This window comes from Muntiacus reevesi, chromosome 2, assembly GCF_963930625.1.
Source record: "Muntiacus reevesi chromosome 2, mMunRee1.1, whole genome shotgun sequence".
Lineage (NCBI taxonomy): Eukaryota > Metazoa > Chordata > Mammalia > Artiodactyla > Cervidae > Muntiacus > Muntiacus reevesi.
The window spans coordinates 228,764,313-228,780,849 of record NC_089250.1 but is presented as its reverse complement, the minus strand read 5'-3'; the positions used below and the strand labels follow the sequence as shown (position 1 = coordinate 228,780,849).

At 41.6% G+C, this 16,537-nt stretch overlaps 1 protein-coding gene across 1 annotated transcript in view; it reads left to right on the top strand.

Moving 5' to 3' along the window:
- Positions 1 to 15,938, top strand: part of NETO2 (neuropilin and tolloid like 2) — a 94,095-nt gene extending 78,157 nt beyond the window's left edge. Inside the window, exons 11-12 of the transcript XR_010661670.1 lie at positions 12,497 to 12,661; positions 15,809 to 15,938. The gene's annotated coding sequence lies outside the window, so the exon portion shown is untranslated. The remainder of the gene's footprint in view (positions 1 to 12,496; positions 12,662 to 15,808) is intronic.
- The last annotated feature ends 599 nt before the right edge of the window (positions 15,939 to 16,537 follow it).

Below are 16,537 nucleotides of genomic sequence, written 5' to 3'. Positions count from 1 at the left end.
TTGAGGGTTCTTGTTGTCTCCGTTAACTAATGCAAATAGTAGTTGGTTTGCTTGGGTGATTGTTTTCTTTTTATTGTCAGTGCATCTATGAAAAGGCATTGTATCTACAGGAATTTGATGAAGGCTGGTGTGAGGTATATTTCCTCCAAAAAAGATTTGCATTTTGCTTCTCTGAGATACTCCCAGAGTACTTTCAACCCAGGATAAATTTAGATTAATTTTAGAAAATATTGGGATTTTTTTAATTATAAAACTTTTTTATTAAAGTATAATTTACATTCAATAAAAAGCATACAATTTGTGTCTAATTGGATGAGTTTTCATAAATATATGCACCCATATAGACACCATTCCAATCAATATATAAAACCTTTTTATTAGGAATTTGCTAGTGGACCAGTGGTTAAGACGTGGACTTTCACTGCCAAGGGCTTAAGTTTGATCCCTCGTTGGGGAACTAAGATATCGTAAGTCACTCGGTGTGGCCAAAAATAAATAAATAAAACCTTTGGTCTCATCCCAAAATATTCCCTTGAGCCCTGTCTCCTAACACCTACTAACATTGATTTACTTTGTCACCATAGTGTTGGTTCACATTTCCTAGAGTTTCATATAAATAGAATTATGTGTTAAGTACTCTTGTGTGTGTGAATTTTTTTAATTCAAAATAATACTTTTCCAATTCATCTATGTTGTTGTATGTATCATAGTGCATACTTTTTATTACTTAGTAGTATTCCAGAGTTGAATATGTCCCAATTCATTTATTCTTTTTTTGATGAATGTATTGATTTCAATTTTTGGCCATTATGAAGAATATCTCTATATACGTTCATGCATAAGTCTCTCTGTGGGTGTATATGTTTATATCTCAGTCAGTGTCAAAGAGAGCTTCCAAGTTGGCACTAGTGGTAAAAACAAACACAAACCTGCCTGCCGGTGTAAGAGAAGGGTTTCATCCCTGGGTCAGGAAGGTCCCCTAAAGAAGGGAATGGCAACCCACTCCAGTAGTCGTGCCTAGAGAATTCCACGGACAGAGCAGCCTGGCGGGCTACTGTCCATAGGGTTGCAAACAGTCGGTCATGACTGAAGCAACTTAACACAGTCTCAAAGGATAGGATTGCTAGATCACATGTAAGTACACGTTGAACATTTAAAGAAATTGGCAAACTGTTTTCCCAAAATTCCTGCACCATTTTACAGCCTCACCAACAATACATGAGTGTTCCATCTGCTATACATGCACATGAACACTTATAATGATTAGCCTTTTTAATTTTAGCCATGCTAATGGGGATGACATCACATTGTTTTAATCTGTATTTCCTTAATGACAATTGATGTTTTCATCTTTACAAATACTTGCATATCTTTAGTCAACTAGCTTTTATATAAATATTTTGCCAATATTTTAATTAGATAGTTTTATTATATGTAATATATATATACCCACAAATATATCCCCAATATAAGTCCTAAGTCATTATAAAGTTTTTCTGGATTTTATTCTTTTTTTTTTCTATAAGTACCTTAAACAGAATATTTTGTATTCTGTGTTCACAGATCCCATTATCTAAACTTCTGATTGATTGCTGCTGCTTAATAGAAATGCAGTTGATTTTTGTGTAGTAAACTTTATAACAATCTTGCAGAACTCATCCTAGTGGTATTTTATAGATTCCTCTCAATTTTTTATGTATACAAACATAACATCTGGGAATAAAAGCAATTCTAGATCATGTCATTTTATTTCTTTTTCTTGCCTTGTTACACTGACTAGGGACCATCAGTAAGATTGAAATAGAAATGGTGAGAGTGGATATCCTTTTAATGGTTTTCATCTTAGGAAGAAAGCGTTCAGTCTTTCAGCATTTAATTTTATTTAGATATACATTTTTCATAGATGCTTTTTATCAAGTTGAGGAAATTCCTTTTATACCTAGTTTGCTATGAGATTTCATATGTATAGGTGTTGAATTTTATTAAGTACTTTCTCAACATCTACTGAGATGATCATGTTTCTCCTCTTTTTATATGATAAATGACATTGCTTGATTTTTCAAATGTTAAACCAACCTTGCATTCCTGGGATACATTTACTTGGTTGCAATGTATTATACTTTATACATACACCTAGATTTAATTTCCAGTACTTGTTAAGAATTCTTTGCATCTGTATTTATGATGAATGTTTGTTTTAAGCCTCATGATATGAGTAATTTACTTTCTTCTGCATGTTCTAATTTTGCATAGAATTACTATTACTTCATCCTTAAATGTTTAATAGAATTCACCAGTGGAGCCATCTAAGCCTGCCCGATGTTTTATTTGTTTAAAGATTTTTAGTGGGAAATTGATTTTTTAAATTGAGATAAGGTTATTTAAGTTCCTGTTTCTTCCTGAGTCAGCTCTAGAATTCAAGGAATCTGGGTACTTCATTTAGGTTGTTGATTTTATTGGCATAAAATTTTCTTATTATTCTGTAAATATCTGTAGAATCTGCTGCGATGTCTCTTCCTTCCTTCTTAATAATATAATTTGCATCTTTTCTCCTTTGTTTTAATCAGTCCAGTTAAAGGTTTACAACTTTATTGATGTTTACCAAGCCCCAGTCTTTGGTTTATTTTATTTTCTCTATTATTTGTCCATTTTAAAATTTTATTGATTTCTATTTCTGTAGTCTTGTTTTCTTCTTTCTATTTAATTTGGGTTTATTTTGTTATCTTTCTATTTTCTTAAGGTGGAAGATTAAGATCATTGATTTTAGACTTTTCTATTATTAGTGATGTTTCTACTACTGATTTCTAATTTAATTCTTCTGTGGTTAAAAAACACATCCAGTATGATCTCTGTCATCTTAATTTTTCAAAATTCATTTTATGGCCCAGCATAGGTCTCTCTTGGTAAACATTTCATGTGAAATTTAAAAGGATATATATTCTGTAGTTGTGGGTATATTCTAAATCTTAAACGCAATCAGAAGAAGAGGCTGATTATATATACACATATGTATAATGGTCTAAACAAATCATTCGATGGCTATAATCTTCATTACATCATTTAAGTCTCTACATATCTATTGCTTTTCAGTCAATTATTAAGATAGGTGTTTTGAATTCTCAAATTGTAACCTAAGACTTGCCTATTTCACCATTCACTTCTGTCTGGTTTTGCTTCTTGTATTTTGAAGTTCTCTTGTAAGTACATTCATTTAAGATTGTCTTCTTGTTGAATTATTATAAAGCTATCCACTTTGTGCCTGACAACATAACCACTATAGTCCTGTATATTGTAACCCTGACAATGTAGACCATTTACATTTAATATAATTTTTTGTGGTTAGGTTTTAATTTACCATCTTGCTAGTTTACTGTGTGGCCCATCTGCCCCATATGCTCTTTATTATTTTTCTCCTTTCCTGATTTCAGTGGAAGTGAGAAATAGATTTAAGAGACTAGATCTGATAGACAGAGTCCTGATGAACTATGGATGGAGGTTCATGACATTATACAAGAGACAGGGATCAAAACCATCCTCAAGAAAAAGAAATGCAAAAAATCAAAATAGCTGTCTGAGGAGGCCTTACAAATAGCGTGAAAAGAAGACAAGTGAAAAGCAAAGGAGGAAAGGAAAGATATTCTCATTTGAATGCAGAGTTCCAAAGAATACCAAGGAGAGATAAGAAAGCCTTCCTCAGTGATCAGTGCAAAGAAATAGAGGAAAACAACAGAATGGGAAAGACTAGAGATCTCTTCAAGAAAATTAGAGATACCAGGGGAACATTTCATGCAAAGATGGGCTCAATAAAGGACAGAAATGGTATAGACCTAACAGAAGCAGAAGATATTAAGAAGAAGTGGCAAGAATACACAGAAGAACTATGCAAAAAAGATCTTCATGACCCAGATAATCACAATGGTCGGATAACTCAGCTAGAGCTAGACATCCTGGAATGTGACGTCAAGTGGGTCTTAGGAAGCATTACTACAAACACAGCTGGTGGAGGTGATGGAATTCCAGTTGACCTATTTCAAATCCTAAAATATGATGCTGTGAAAGTGCTGCACTCAATATACCAGCACATTTGGAAAACTCAGCAGTGGCCACAGGACTGGAAAAGGTCAGTTTTCATTCTAATCCCAAAGAAAGGCAATGCCAAAGAATGCTCAAACTACTACACAATTGCACTTATCTCACACTCTAGTTGAGTGAGTGAGTGAGTGAAAGTCGCTCAGTCATGTCTGACTCTTTGCGATGCCATGGACTACACAGTCCATGGAATTTTCTAGGCCAGAATACTGGAGTGGGTGGCCTTTCCCTTCTCCAGGGGATTTTCCCAACCCAGGGATAGAACCCAAGTCTCCCACATGCAGGTGGATTCTTAACAAGCTGAGCCACAAGGGAAGCCCAAGAATACTGGAGTGGGTAGCCTACCCTTTCTCCAGGGGATCTTCCCAACCCAGGAATCAAACCGGGATCTCCTGCATTGCAGGTGGATTCTTTACCAACTGAACTATCAGGGAAGCCTACACGCTAGTAAAGTAATGCTCAAAATTCTCCAAGCCAGGCTTCAGCAACATGTGAACTGTGAACTTCCAGATGTTCAAGCTGGTTTTAGAAAAGGCAGAGGAACCAGAGATCAAATTGCCAACATTCGCTGGATCATCGAAAAAGCGAGAGAGTTCCAAAAAAACATCTATTTCTGCTTTATTGACTATGCCAAAGCCTTTGACTGTGAGGGTCACAATGAACTGTGGAAAATTCTTCAAGAGATGGGAATACCAGACCACCTGACCTGCCTCTTGAGAAATCTTTATGCAGGTCAGGAAGCAACAGTATGAACTGGACATGGACCAACAGACTGGTTCCAAATAGGAATAGGAGTATGTTAAGGCTATATACTGTTATCCTGCTTATTTAATTTGTATGCAGAGTACATCATGAGAAATGCTGGGCTGGATGAAGTACAAGCTGGAATCAAGATTTCTGGGAGAAATATCAATAACCTCAGATATGCAGATGACACCACCCTTATGGCAGAAAGTGAAGAAGAACTACAGAGCCTCTTGATAAAAGTGAAAGAAAAGAGTGAAAAAGTTGGCTTAAACCTCAACATTCAGAAAACTGAGATCATGGCATCTGGCCCCATCACTTCATGTGAAATACATGGGGAAACAGTGGAAACAAGTGACAGACTTTATTTTGGGGGGCTCCAAAATCACTGCAGATGGTGATTGGAGCCATGAAATTAAAAGACACTTACTTCTTAGGAGGAAAGTTATGACCAACATAGACAGAATATTAAAAAGCAGAGACATTAGTTTGCCAACAAAGGTCTGTCTAGTCAAGGCTATGGTTTTTCCGGCAGTCATGTATGGATGTGAGAGTTGGACTACATAGAAAGCTGAGTGCCGAAGAATTGATGCTTTCAAACTGTGGTGTTGGAGAAGACTCTTGAGAGTCCCTTGGACTGCAAGGAGGTACAACCAATCTATCCTAAAGGAAATGGGTTCTGAGTGTTCATTGGAAGAACTGACACTGAAGCTGAAACTCCAATACTTCAGCCACCTGATGAGAAAAGCTGACTCATTTGAAAAGACCCTGATGCTGGGGAAGATCAAAGGTGGGAGAAGAAGGGGACAACAGAGGATGAGATGGCTGGATGGCATCACCGACTCATTGGACATGAGTTTTAGTAAACTCTGGGAGTTGGTGATGGACAGGGAGGCCTGGAGTGCTGTATTCCATGGGGTTGCAAAGATCGGACACGACTGAGCAACTGAACTGAACTTATTTCTTTTGTATTAGGTTTTTCCCCACCATTATTCCATTTTTATCTTGACCCTGCCTGCCAGTGCAAGAGATGTAAAAGATGCAGGTTCGATCCCTGGGTAGGGAAGATTCCCTGGAGGAGGACATGGCACTCCACTCCAGTGTTCTTGCCTAGAAAATCCTGTAGACAGAAGAACCTGGTGGGCTATAGCCATAAGGTTGCAAAGAGTCAGACACAACTGAAGCGACTTAACACACACACAATAGCTTATTAGCTATTACAGCTTAGCTTTTTAAAAAATGGTTTGCTCTAAGGTTTTCAATATACGTTGTTAACTTATACAGTCTATCTTCAAATAATTTTATTTCACTTCAGACGTAATGTCAAAACCTGACACCAGAAGCATTTATTCCCCCTTTCATCTTGTCTACTCTTATTATACATTTTATCTTTATGAGGCCCACAATACATTATTATTACTTCAGCTTAATCAATCATGTCTTTAAAAGTTTTTCAGAAAGGGAAATCTCTTGTATTTACCCATGTATTTGCTATCTCCTACACTCTTTCTTCCTTTTTAAAGATCCAAATATCTGTCTAATATCATTTTTCATCTGCCTGAAGAATTTCCTATGCCGTTTGTACTACATCTCATAGCATTTGTTTGTCTAAAAATCAGTATTTTGGAAAACAAGTTTGCTGGCTATGTAATAACTCTAAGTTGACTGATTTTCCTTGTCTTTTAGCATTTTAAAGATGGATTCTTATTGTCTTCTGACTTGTATTGTTTCTGACAGGAAGTCTGTGGTCATTCAATATTTCCATATATAATGAGCCTCTTTTTTCTGACTACTTTTAAGATTTTTCTATTTTTCACTTTATGTTTGCATTCTGGTGGAGTCCACAACCTCTGCTAACTCTGGGCCTCTAGAGAGGCCCAGCAAAGCATCAGGTGGAAGTCTTGGTTACTTTTGTGTTTAAATATGACTAACTGACTTGGTCTGTAATAAACTTGTCAGAGTATCATTTACATTTGCAAATGCCAATAAATTAAGCCAAAAGTCTGAGCACTTACACATTATTGTTTACCTATGTGAATATTCAAAAAACCTGCTGCCCTATGTTAAATAAACACAGAATCTGACAGTTATTAAAGTAGTTAACACACATTTTATTAGGAACTATTACAATAGAGGAAGAGAGACTTCAGTGTAGAACTGGGCTCAACTCCAAATACAGCATGGAATAGTGGTGATTTGTAACATGGAGCAGGTTGAGGCTCAGTGGATGGAAAATTACTAAAACATCAAGGAGACGGCCTGGTTAAACAGACTTAAACAGGATTCTTTGTGAGGGCAGGGTAAGGTAATGAGACATCATCTGGGAAATGGTGCAGCTGTGAGGAATTTGATCAGAGACTGAGAGTGGTCAGATATCAAGGATGGAAGGGTTTTCTCTAAACTAGCCTAGAATGATTGTTGCGACAAGTAGGTGATGCAGACCTGACAAGGACAGATGCCAAGTCAGGGCCTAGAGATCTCAGAGCAGACTGAATAAAATCTAGTCAAGAAGGGAGCCTCTGTCATTAACAATAGCAAATACACATCTTCTCAAGTATACACAGCAGAGAAGGCAATGGCAACCCACTCCAGTACTCTTGCCTGGAAAATCCCATGGACGGAGGAGCCTGGTAGGCTGCAGTCCACGGGGTCGCTATGAGTTGGGCACAACTGAGTGACTTCACTTTCACTTTTCACTTTCTTGCACTGGAGAAGGAAATGGCAACCCACTCCAGTGTTCTTGCCTGGAGAATCCCAGGGATGGGGGAGCCTGGTGGGCTTCCGTCTATGGGGTCACACAGAGTCAGACATGACTGAAGCGACTTAGCAGCAGCAAGTATACACAGAACTTTCTCCAGAATAGACCACTTACTAATCCACAAAACAATTCTTAACCAATTAAAGAGACTTGAAATCATGCAAACAACATTTTCTAATCACAGTACAATGAAACTAAAAATCAATAGCTGGAAAATCTACAGAAATGTACAGATTAAACAACACACTGTTTAAGAACCAAAGGGTCAAAGAAAAATCACAAGAAAAATTATAAAATGTCTTGATACAAACAAAAATGATAATACAACCTGCCAAAATGTATGAGATGCAACAGAAGCAGTGCTAAGAGGGAAGTTTATAGTCATAAAAGCTTACATTGAAAAAGATCTCAGATCAGCTACCTAACTTTACACCTCAAGAAGCTAGAAAAAGAACAAACTAAACCCAAAGGTAGCAGAAAGAAATTAATAATAAAGATTAGAGCAAAGGTAAATGAAATAGAGGGTAAGAAAAAATCTTTTATTTCTTCTTATGAATTTTGTGAAACTAAAAATCTTAAATTGATCACCACTCTCTCAGCCTTTCTGTCCTAGAAAGTTCACACCACAAAATATATTCTTTGCAGTTCTGTTTGCTCAACTTGATGATGAAATACTAGATGTGCCCCAGAATCTATTAAACTGCACTTGAGCCCCTTACTCCTTCTTTTTTCTATGATGTTCACAGGATATGCCATGATCTCCCAGGGTTGCTATGATGTTCACCGTTCTTTTCTGCTAGTACTGTACTGAGAACTCAAAGAAATAAAAGGGCACATGTAAGAAATAACAAATGCCAGATTTATCAGCACTGAAAGGAATTAAGCCAGAAGGCTTCCTGAAGTGCTCTGGGCACTTTTCGGAAGGAGGAAAAGAAGGACAACCTGATCAGAAGGTGGGCAGACTTCCCAAACATTAGGAAGACTTGGATCGCAGAGGGATTCCTGAAGCAGGCAATGAACTAGGAGCCTGTTGTGTGTCTGAGTAACTGTGAGCAGCCCTCTTCTTGTACCTCCTCCAGGCAGGAAGGACTACACAAGCCTCCTTGGAAGATCTCACTCACCCAGGCATGTTTTTTAAAAAATTCTGTGATGATAAAGGGAGTAGAATGTGGGTGCCACATTATTCATTCTGATTGCTCAGAATATGCTTGTATACTTTCATACACATCCAGAATCTAGGATCTCACACCATCACACCTTTTCATAGTGCTGAGCTGGAGATGAAAGGGAATAGAACAAGTGCTAAGGAAGCCAGAAGAGATGAAAGGATTCGTTTCTTCAAATAACTCCAAAGACTTGAGAGACTCAAATTCTCCTTGATGGAGTGAATGCTGCAGATCACATCAGCAATCAGTAAGACAGAGTGTATCTCCAGAGAGCTTTGAATAGGAAAGCAATGAGCTATAGCCCCTCAAAGTTGGGATTTCTTTGACCTTGGTCATTATGTTGGGAGTGCTACCCCACTGGGGAGACTGTTCCTTCTCAACCAACAGAATGGACAAAGTTTTACAATTGATCACACAACCACCTTCACACCTTTACAAAGAAAGCAATTGTGTTAGTCAGGACTCCGACTTGGGTATAACACAGCCGAGTATAAATCAGTTAAGTAAACAATGGAAATTTATATGACTCACATAGGTGGGAAGAATATAGGAAAACTTGCATAATACAGGAGTTCTGCAGGAACCCGGGCTTCAGAGGCAGCAACCTGGGACCTGACACTTCCATCTCTACACACATCTGCTTCTCAGTGTTGATCTCATCTCTCTTCCTGTAAGCAGGCTTCCTGCATATGGCAAGTACATGCTTACATTCTCTCAGCACCTTTGTTTCAAAGGTAAAAATGTCCCAGGAAGAAATCTCATGGGCTGATTTATTGTACCACTTCCTGAAGCCAGTGGGTCAGCATATTCTAATGGTCTAGGTCTGGGTCACTTGCCTCCCTCATGGTGTACATGGACACCCTCACCTGGAGTGGGAGAAGACTTTCCTAAAGGAAAAGGATGTGTGGGTACTTTTACTGGGAGAGGAGAGCAGACATGCTGAGTGGCTGTGGTACAACATGATGCTCTATCTGCTCTTAGGTGCTTTTTGTCTTTTATCTTCCCCACACTTCCCACCCAAATGGCATTAAATAATGTCCTGGATGCTTCATTTACTATTTAGGGCATGCAATTGGTAAAAAAAAAAAAATTATTCCCAAGACAAATGGACGGTAACCCAGAAGCCCAGAATTGAGATGAGAAGTTGCCTAAGGAAATTCAGGGAAAGAGTTGAGAGAGAGGCATGGAAAGGATTAAGATAAGGGCAAACTTTAATATTTATTGAGCACTTACTAAGATTTATTAAGTACTTACTCTATTATATACTTTACTCTGCCTTTTCTTCACACCTCTATATCACAGGTGATATAACTGAAGCTTAGGTTAATCAACATTCAAAGGTCACACAGCTCCTACCTGACTGTTGACTCTGTAAAGAGTTCCAGAGCCCATTCTCTCAATCAGCTTTCCACATTGCCTCTCAGGTGAACTCAATGTCAGAAAGACTGGAGGTTAAGCAACAAATGGGTGGGTTATTGGAGTGAGTGCTTTTTACTTTTTACTTCCATTATTTTCTAGATTTCTTTTCATGAACGTTTATTACTTCTATAATTAAAAGCACCTTGTGCAGAAAACAGTGGCACCTGGGCTATGGCTGTGACTCTGCTCTGAACTCACTTCCAAACCCTAACAAACTTTCTTTCCCCAGCTCTGGGCCTCAGTCCTAGATCATATCTGTGGCTGCTGACAGCTCAGATTTCCTGGGATCTTTGTCTGACCTCCAATCCCAGGCTTCCCTGGTGGCTCAGATGGTAAAGAATCTGCCTGCAATGCAGGAGACGCAGGTTTGATCCCGGGGTTGGGAAGAGTCCCTGCTGAAGGAAATGGCAACCTACTCCAGTATTCTTGCCTGGAGAATCCCATGGACTGAAAAGCCTGGTGGGCTATAGTCCATGGGGTTGCAAAGAGTCGGGTACAACTGAGCAACTAACACTTCCCAGGCAAGCAAGGGGACCAGTTTCTGGAACTAAGTTAGGTAAGAAGACTGGATCCATGGATGCAGAATCCAAAACAGAAAGGAACCAGATCAGATGGCCTAGGGAGCCAAAAAGTTCCAGGCACAGAGTCCAAGGCAGGGGACAAGGACAACCACCTGGTGTGAAGGAAGGGCTGACGGAGACCAGGTAAGAGAGCGCAGCTGGCGCAGGAGAGGCTCCCACTCAACCAAGCTGAGGCAGAGAGTGTGAGCATCCATGGACACTGCCCTGCCTCCACCTGCACCCTTTCCTCTGGGGAACTACCCCTTACCCACTGCACACAGCGTCAACAGGGCCTGTCCCTCCCGAGCAGAGTGTTAGAAAGGACATGCTTGCTCGTGGGGACACGTCACTGTTTCTGATGTCACAGTCCCAGAGCTGTGCTAGTTCCCATCTAACCCAAAGATTGCTTCTTCCACTTTCCCCTCAGTTAAGTGTTTGCTTTAGTTCGCCAGTCAGTCTCTTTTGCTTGTAACCAAAGAACCCTAATAGATACAACTCTAGTTGTTTGGATAATATAATTTTGCTCTGCCAAATTTAGGGTCCATAATCACTTAGTCCCACTGAGTGCCAAGATCTGTGCTGAGCACTGCCACATGTTCAGTCGCTTCATCTTGTCTGACTCTTTGAGACCCCATGGACTGTAGCCCGCCAGGCTCCCCTGTCCATGGGATCCTCCAGGCAAGAATACGAGTGGGTTACCATGCCCTCCTCCAGGGGATCTTCCTGATACAAAAATATCAGAACTGATAGTTGCACAATGACAATACCAGGGATTGAACCCACGTCTCTTAAGTCTCCTGCTTTGACAGGTGGGTTCTTTACCACTAGCGCCACCTGGGAAGCCCAAACACCCTTCTACCGAGGCCCAAGCCAGTGCTCAGGATCCCACAACACTTCCTGTGTTCTCGTTATGTTCCCTTGAGTGTGAAACAGCCAGTCAGGTGTGTCTCTTAGGGATAGCTCACAGCGAACGGTGCTGCCGGATTCGTGGTCACTGAAGAAGATTTAACTCCAGAACCAAAGACAGTTTCAGTCACCCAGAGCTTTGAGTAGATTTTTATTTAAAGTGAAAGTGAGAGAAAAAGTTTCTGACATAGATATCAGAAGGGCACAGGAGAGTACCTGCCTCATTAGTTTAAGCGAGGCCTTTTATACCAGGGGCTTCCCTGGTTGCTCAGGCGGTAAAGCGTCTGCCTGCAATGCAGGAGACCTGGGTTCAATCCCTGGGTCGGGAAGATCCCCTGGAGAAGGAAATGGCAGCCCACTCCAGTATTCTTGTCTGGAGAATTTCATGGACAGAGGAGCCTGGTAGGCTACAGTCCATGGGATCGCAAAAAGTCGGACACGACTGAGTGACTTCGCTTCGCTTCGCTCTATACTTCTCAACTGGCTGCTGAGAATAGATAAAAAGAATACCTCAAGGTTGTAAGAGTTCCAGCAGACCCTTTCCCAAGGCATACGTCCTGAGATAACTTTGGCACAAGATTAGCCAGGGAGAATGGTTCCGGGCAACCTCCCTCGGCTAGATATACTGTTGCTGTGTGATCATGGATCTAAGGCTTGAGAAACAGGTTCCCAGTGAAGATTTGTTACAATTATAATCATTAACATAGAGCCCAAGAAAAGCATTTCCATGAGTAAGACATTGTGCTGTGTGATTATTAGTTCTGGGACCTAAAGAAAGGCCAGTTCTTGGGCAAAATATATTGTTGCACAAGGCTTAAAAGAAAGCATGAGTGAGTACGTTCTCCTCCTTAAAGGGGCCTAAGCTTTCACTCTTTCATCAGGATGTCCCAAGACAGCTGGAGATATGACTGTGGGCCTGGCAGAAGAGATGCTTCCTGGGGTGGTGCCTCAAGGTGTTAGAGAAGTTCAGCTGAGTCTTAAAGAAAGCTTCATCCCAGCACCTAGCAAACAAGAAGTGGGTGGGGAAAGTTTGTCAATTGATTGATGATTGCTCCCAGGGCTGGGCCACAAAAACAGAAATTCTCCTCACCTGAGCCAGCCAGTCTCCAAGCAGCCCTGGGCCAAAGAAAGGGGTGAGATGCCCAAATTGAGAGGGTGGAACTTGAGCTTGAGAGGCCGCCCCAGCACTGGAACTCAACTTAGACAACCATCTCCACCCCTTCCTCTGGCCTGATTTTAACCTCCATTAGCCAATTTGTCTCCTGTCTCCACCTCTCCTCCCTCAGACTTTTCTCCTTATGAGGATGCTGACCCTGCCTCCTCCTGACTCCCTGGCAGAGAGACCCAGCCCTAGGCCCTCCCCGAGTCCTTCGCTTAAGGGTGGTGCCAGCTCACCTGAGGCCGCCAGGTGGGCCGTGGGCCACAAAGAGGGGAGTTCTGAGGAAGTGCTAAGTCTTCCACAGGGAGTATTTAAATGTAATCTCTCCTTTAAACTTGTCTTGCTGAGAAAACTGGTTCAGACTGAAAGCAATGTGACGAAATTGAAAAAGCTTTTTTAAAGAAATAGGTTACAAAAATATCAGAACTGATAGTTGCACAATGACACTCAAGAGGGGTGGAAAATTCAATTTTAGATGTAACTCAAAGTAATACTCACACGTTTCCCCCCATGCCAGCACAGCACTGGAAAGTGAAAATACCACGTGGCTGGTGACCATAAAGAGACTCTGGCTGCCCTGAACCAACAGCCAGCCCAGCACATCCTCCAGCAGGCCAGCCCCATCGGGTGCCCAGTGGTCGTCTCCCATCAAATGATCCCATTTTTTTAAGCCATTATCATTTCAGTCTGAGGCTGAAACAGCCAGTGGGGGAAGGGACACTACTGAGATTTTAATCTCACTCATTCGGGGTGGGGTAATGAGGAGTTGCCCCCTTCTCCAAGGCACTACCCTCTTGGACTAGAGGGAGACCCACCTTTATTTCTACCATAGGCCTTTATGAATTATCTTAATAATCATTTATTATGTAAGCAAAACATGTGAGTTTTAGCAAATGAAAATGTTGACAAGCAAAAGTGAAAACTACACATGTCCAACCACTCTGAGATTACCACTCTAGCTCCATAGTGTGTAGCCTTCCAGATTTTTTTCCATGTACAGAAAAACTACGACAAACCTAGACAGCATATTAAAAAGCAGAGCCATTGCTTTGGCGACAAAGGTCTGTCTAGTCAAAGCTATGGTTTTTCCAGTAGTTATGTATGGATGTGAGAGTTGAACCATAAAGAAGCCTGAGCACCGAAGGATTGATGCTTTCGAACTGTGGTGTTGGAGAAGACTCTTGAGAGAGTTCCTTGGACTGCAAGAAGATCAAACCAGTCAATCCTAAAGGAAATCAACCCTAAATATTCATTGGAAGAACTGATGCTGTAGCTGAAACTCCAATCCTTTGGCCACCTGATGCAAAGAGCTGACTGATTAGAAAAGACCCTGATGCTGGGAAAGATTGAAGGTGGGAGGAGAAGGGGACGACAGGACAAGATCGTTAGGTGGCATCACCCATTCAATGGACATGAGTTTGAGTAGGCTCCAGGAGATGGTGAAGGACAAGGGAAGCTTGGCATGCTGCAGTCCATGGGGTTGCAAAGAGTCAGACACAACAACAGCGACTGAACAACAACAGCAGGTTTGTACATGAATTGTTTTTACCAAAATGAAGTCGTATTCCACATTGACTTTTTTCTCTCAACTTTTATTTTTAAAAACTTTCAAACCTACAGTAACTTGAAGAACTAGTACAACAAGCATCTGTAAGAATTTCATCTAGAGTCATAAGTTGGCACCATTTTGCTACATTTGTTTTGTCTCTGTCTCCCATATCGATATCCAGATGTAGATATGTATGCCTCTATATACAGATATCTAGTTAGTGAGATCTATATAGATAAATATAGCAATGCAGATATATAAATATATGTTAACCATATGGAGTAAGTTGCACATAGCACAACTCTTCCCCCCTAAATACCTTAGCATTTCGCCTAAGAACAAGGACAGTCACCTACACCACTGCCATACCATTACCACACTCAAAAAATTTAACACTGATACAATACTATTAACTAATATATAGCCCATAGTTCCCTAATCACTCAATACTGACCTTTATAGTTAGTCGCAGGTTGAGTTCTTCAGACCATACATATCGAGATGGAGTTTGGGACACAAGATGCTTATCTACACCTGTGAAAGGGAGCAGGTGGAAGCAGGATCAGACAGAGGAAAAAGTTGAATTGCACAGGCCTGGCAAAGCCTCATTCTACCCTACGGGGAAACTCTGGAAGGAGAACTGCCCATCAGGGTGTCGTTTGGAGCCAGTCTCCACGGTGCTGCCCTGGGAAGGGCCTGGCCTGGGGCGAGGCAGCTCTCTCAATGGGGCAGCTCCAAGGCGCCGCCTGCTGGCCAGTCTCTATGGTTGGGCAGCAAGAGGACATCTGGGTGGCACGCCTCCTGATCTCCCAGAGATGGACCTGTGGTTCCCTTTAAAGTCTGGATCCAATCAAAGGTCACTTGTTGCACTAAGTTGTCACGTCTCTTGTGTCCTTCACTGTAACACTTCCTCCACTTTTTTTGTCCTTTAGGATATTAACACTTTGAATGGCCCAGTCAGTTGTGTTGTAGAATGTGCTTCAAATTGGATTTGCCTGATACAGAGTTCCCCAACCTCCTTTGTTCAGCCAACAGTCTCCTTTTCATTTTAATAAACTTCATGTCGTGTAACAGCCAAACAATGATCAGATTTTCCCAACTGATCAGCTGCTTCATCCAACCAGTATCCAATCCTGGACCACAAACTGCATCTGGTAGTAACGGTCCTTCGCTCTGTTTCCATCTTTAGCAGTGGTCTTTTTGTGTGAGTAAAACCTGGTGGAAAGACCAGACCACATATCCTGCAGACTCCATCCTCTGAGCTGACTGCTTCCTTGTGGGTGCTCTACCCGCTGACTTCCAGTAATCAACCCGTTGGACTATAATTCATCATAGGTGGTAATGTGGACTTTGTGAAATATGTATTATTAATACCTGATCTACGTGCACTCTGAATCTTGAAGCAGGGGTCTCTCAGCAAGTTGCCGATGCTCACCGTCCCCTCTCCTGTTTTTACAGCTCCCTGTCCTCCTTCAGTATTTACAGAAGCTGATGTGCCCAGTCACACCCAGGCTCCCAGTAGGGAGCACCAGAGCAGGAGTGGAGGAGGAGGGCAGCCGTGTTCCCACCCTGAGTCTGTCCTCACCTTTCTGTGACTTCAGGTAACACCCCTGCCCTCTCCTCTCATGGAACGCACAAATACAATACTCCTTGCCCAGATTAAGCCAACTTTCAGAGAAGGTACACATCAGCCTGCTTCTGCCACCCCTGCCCAGCTCGCCCTCCCTCAGGCCTGAGCTCAAAAGGCAGGAACAGAAGAAAAGGCTTCAGACCCTCAAGGCCAAGCTCCAGCAGCCTGAGCTGGAACTTGCCACCGGCAGACTGACTGCGGTCAGGCCAGGCCACCTTAGATTAGAAGGGGCCCCTCCAAGTTCAGAGGAAGCAACCCACACACGCCAAGGATCCCACACAGACCAGGTGTAAAATGACTGACAGGAAGTCGCAGTGTCAAGCTTTGGGGCTCAGGGGAAATCCATTCTTCTCTCTCCCCGGAGTTTTCGGGGGTGGGGAGACTTGAAATGGGGGAGCTACTGAAGTCTCATAACCGGGATTCCGGTGGTTAAATAGTGTGAATCTTTTTCCTGGTGGAACAGCCCTTTACAGGTTTGCCAACCAGAGGCCCCGTGGCCTGGCTAAACGTCTCCTGTTCGTTTAGCCAGGAGAGGGTTGTTGCTTCCACGGGAACAC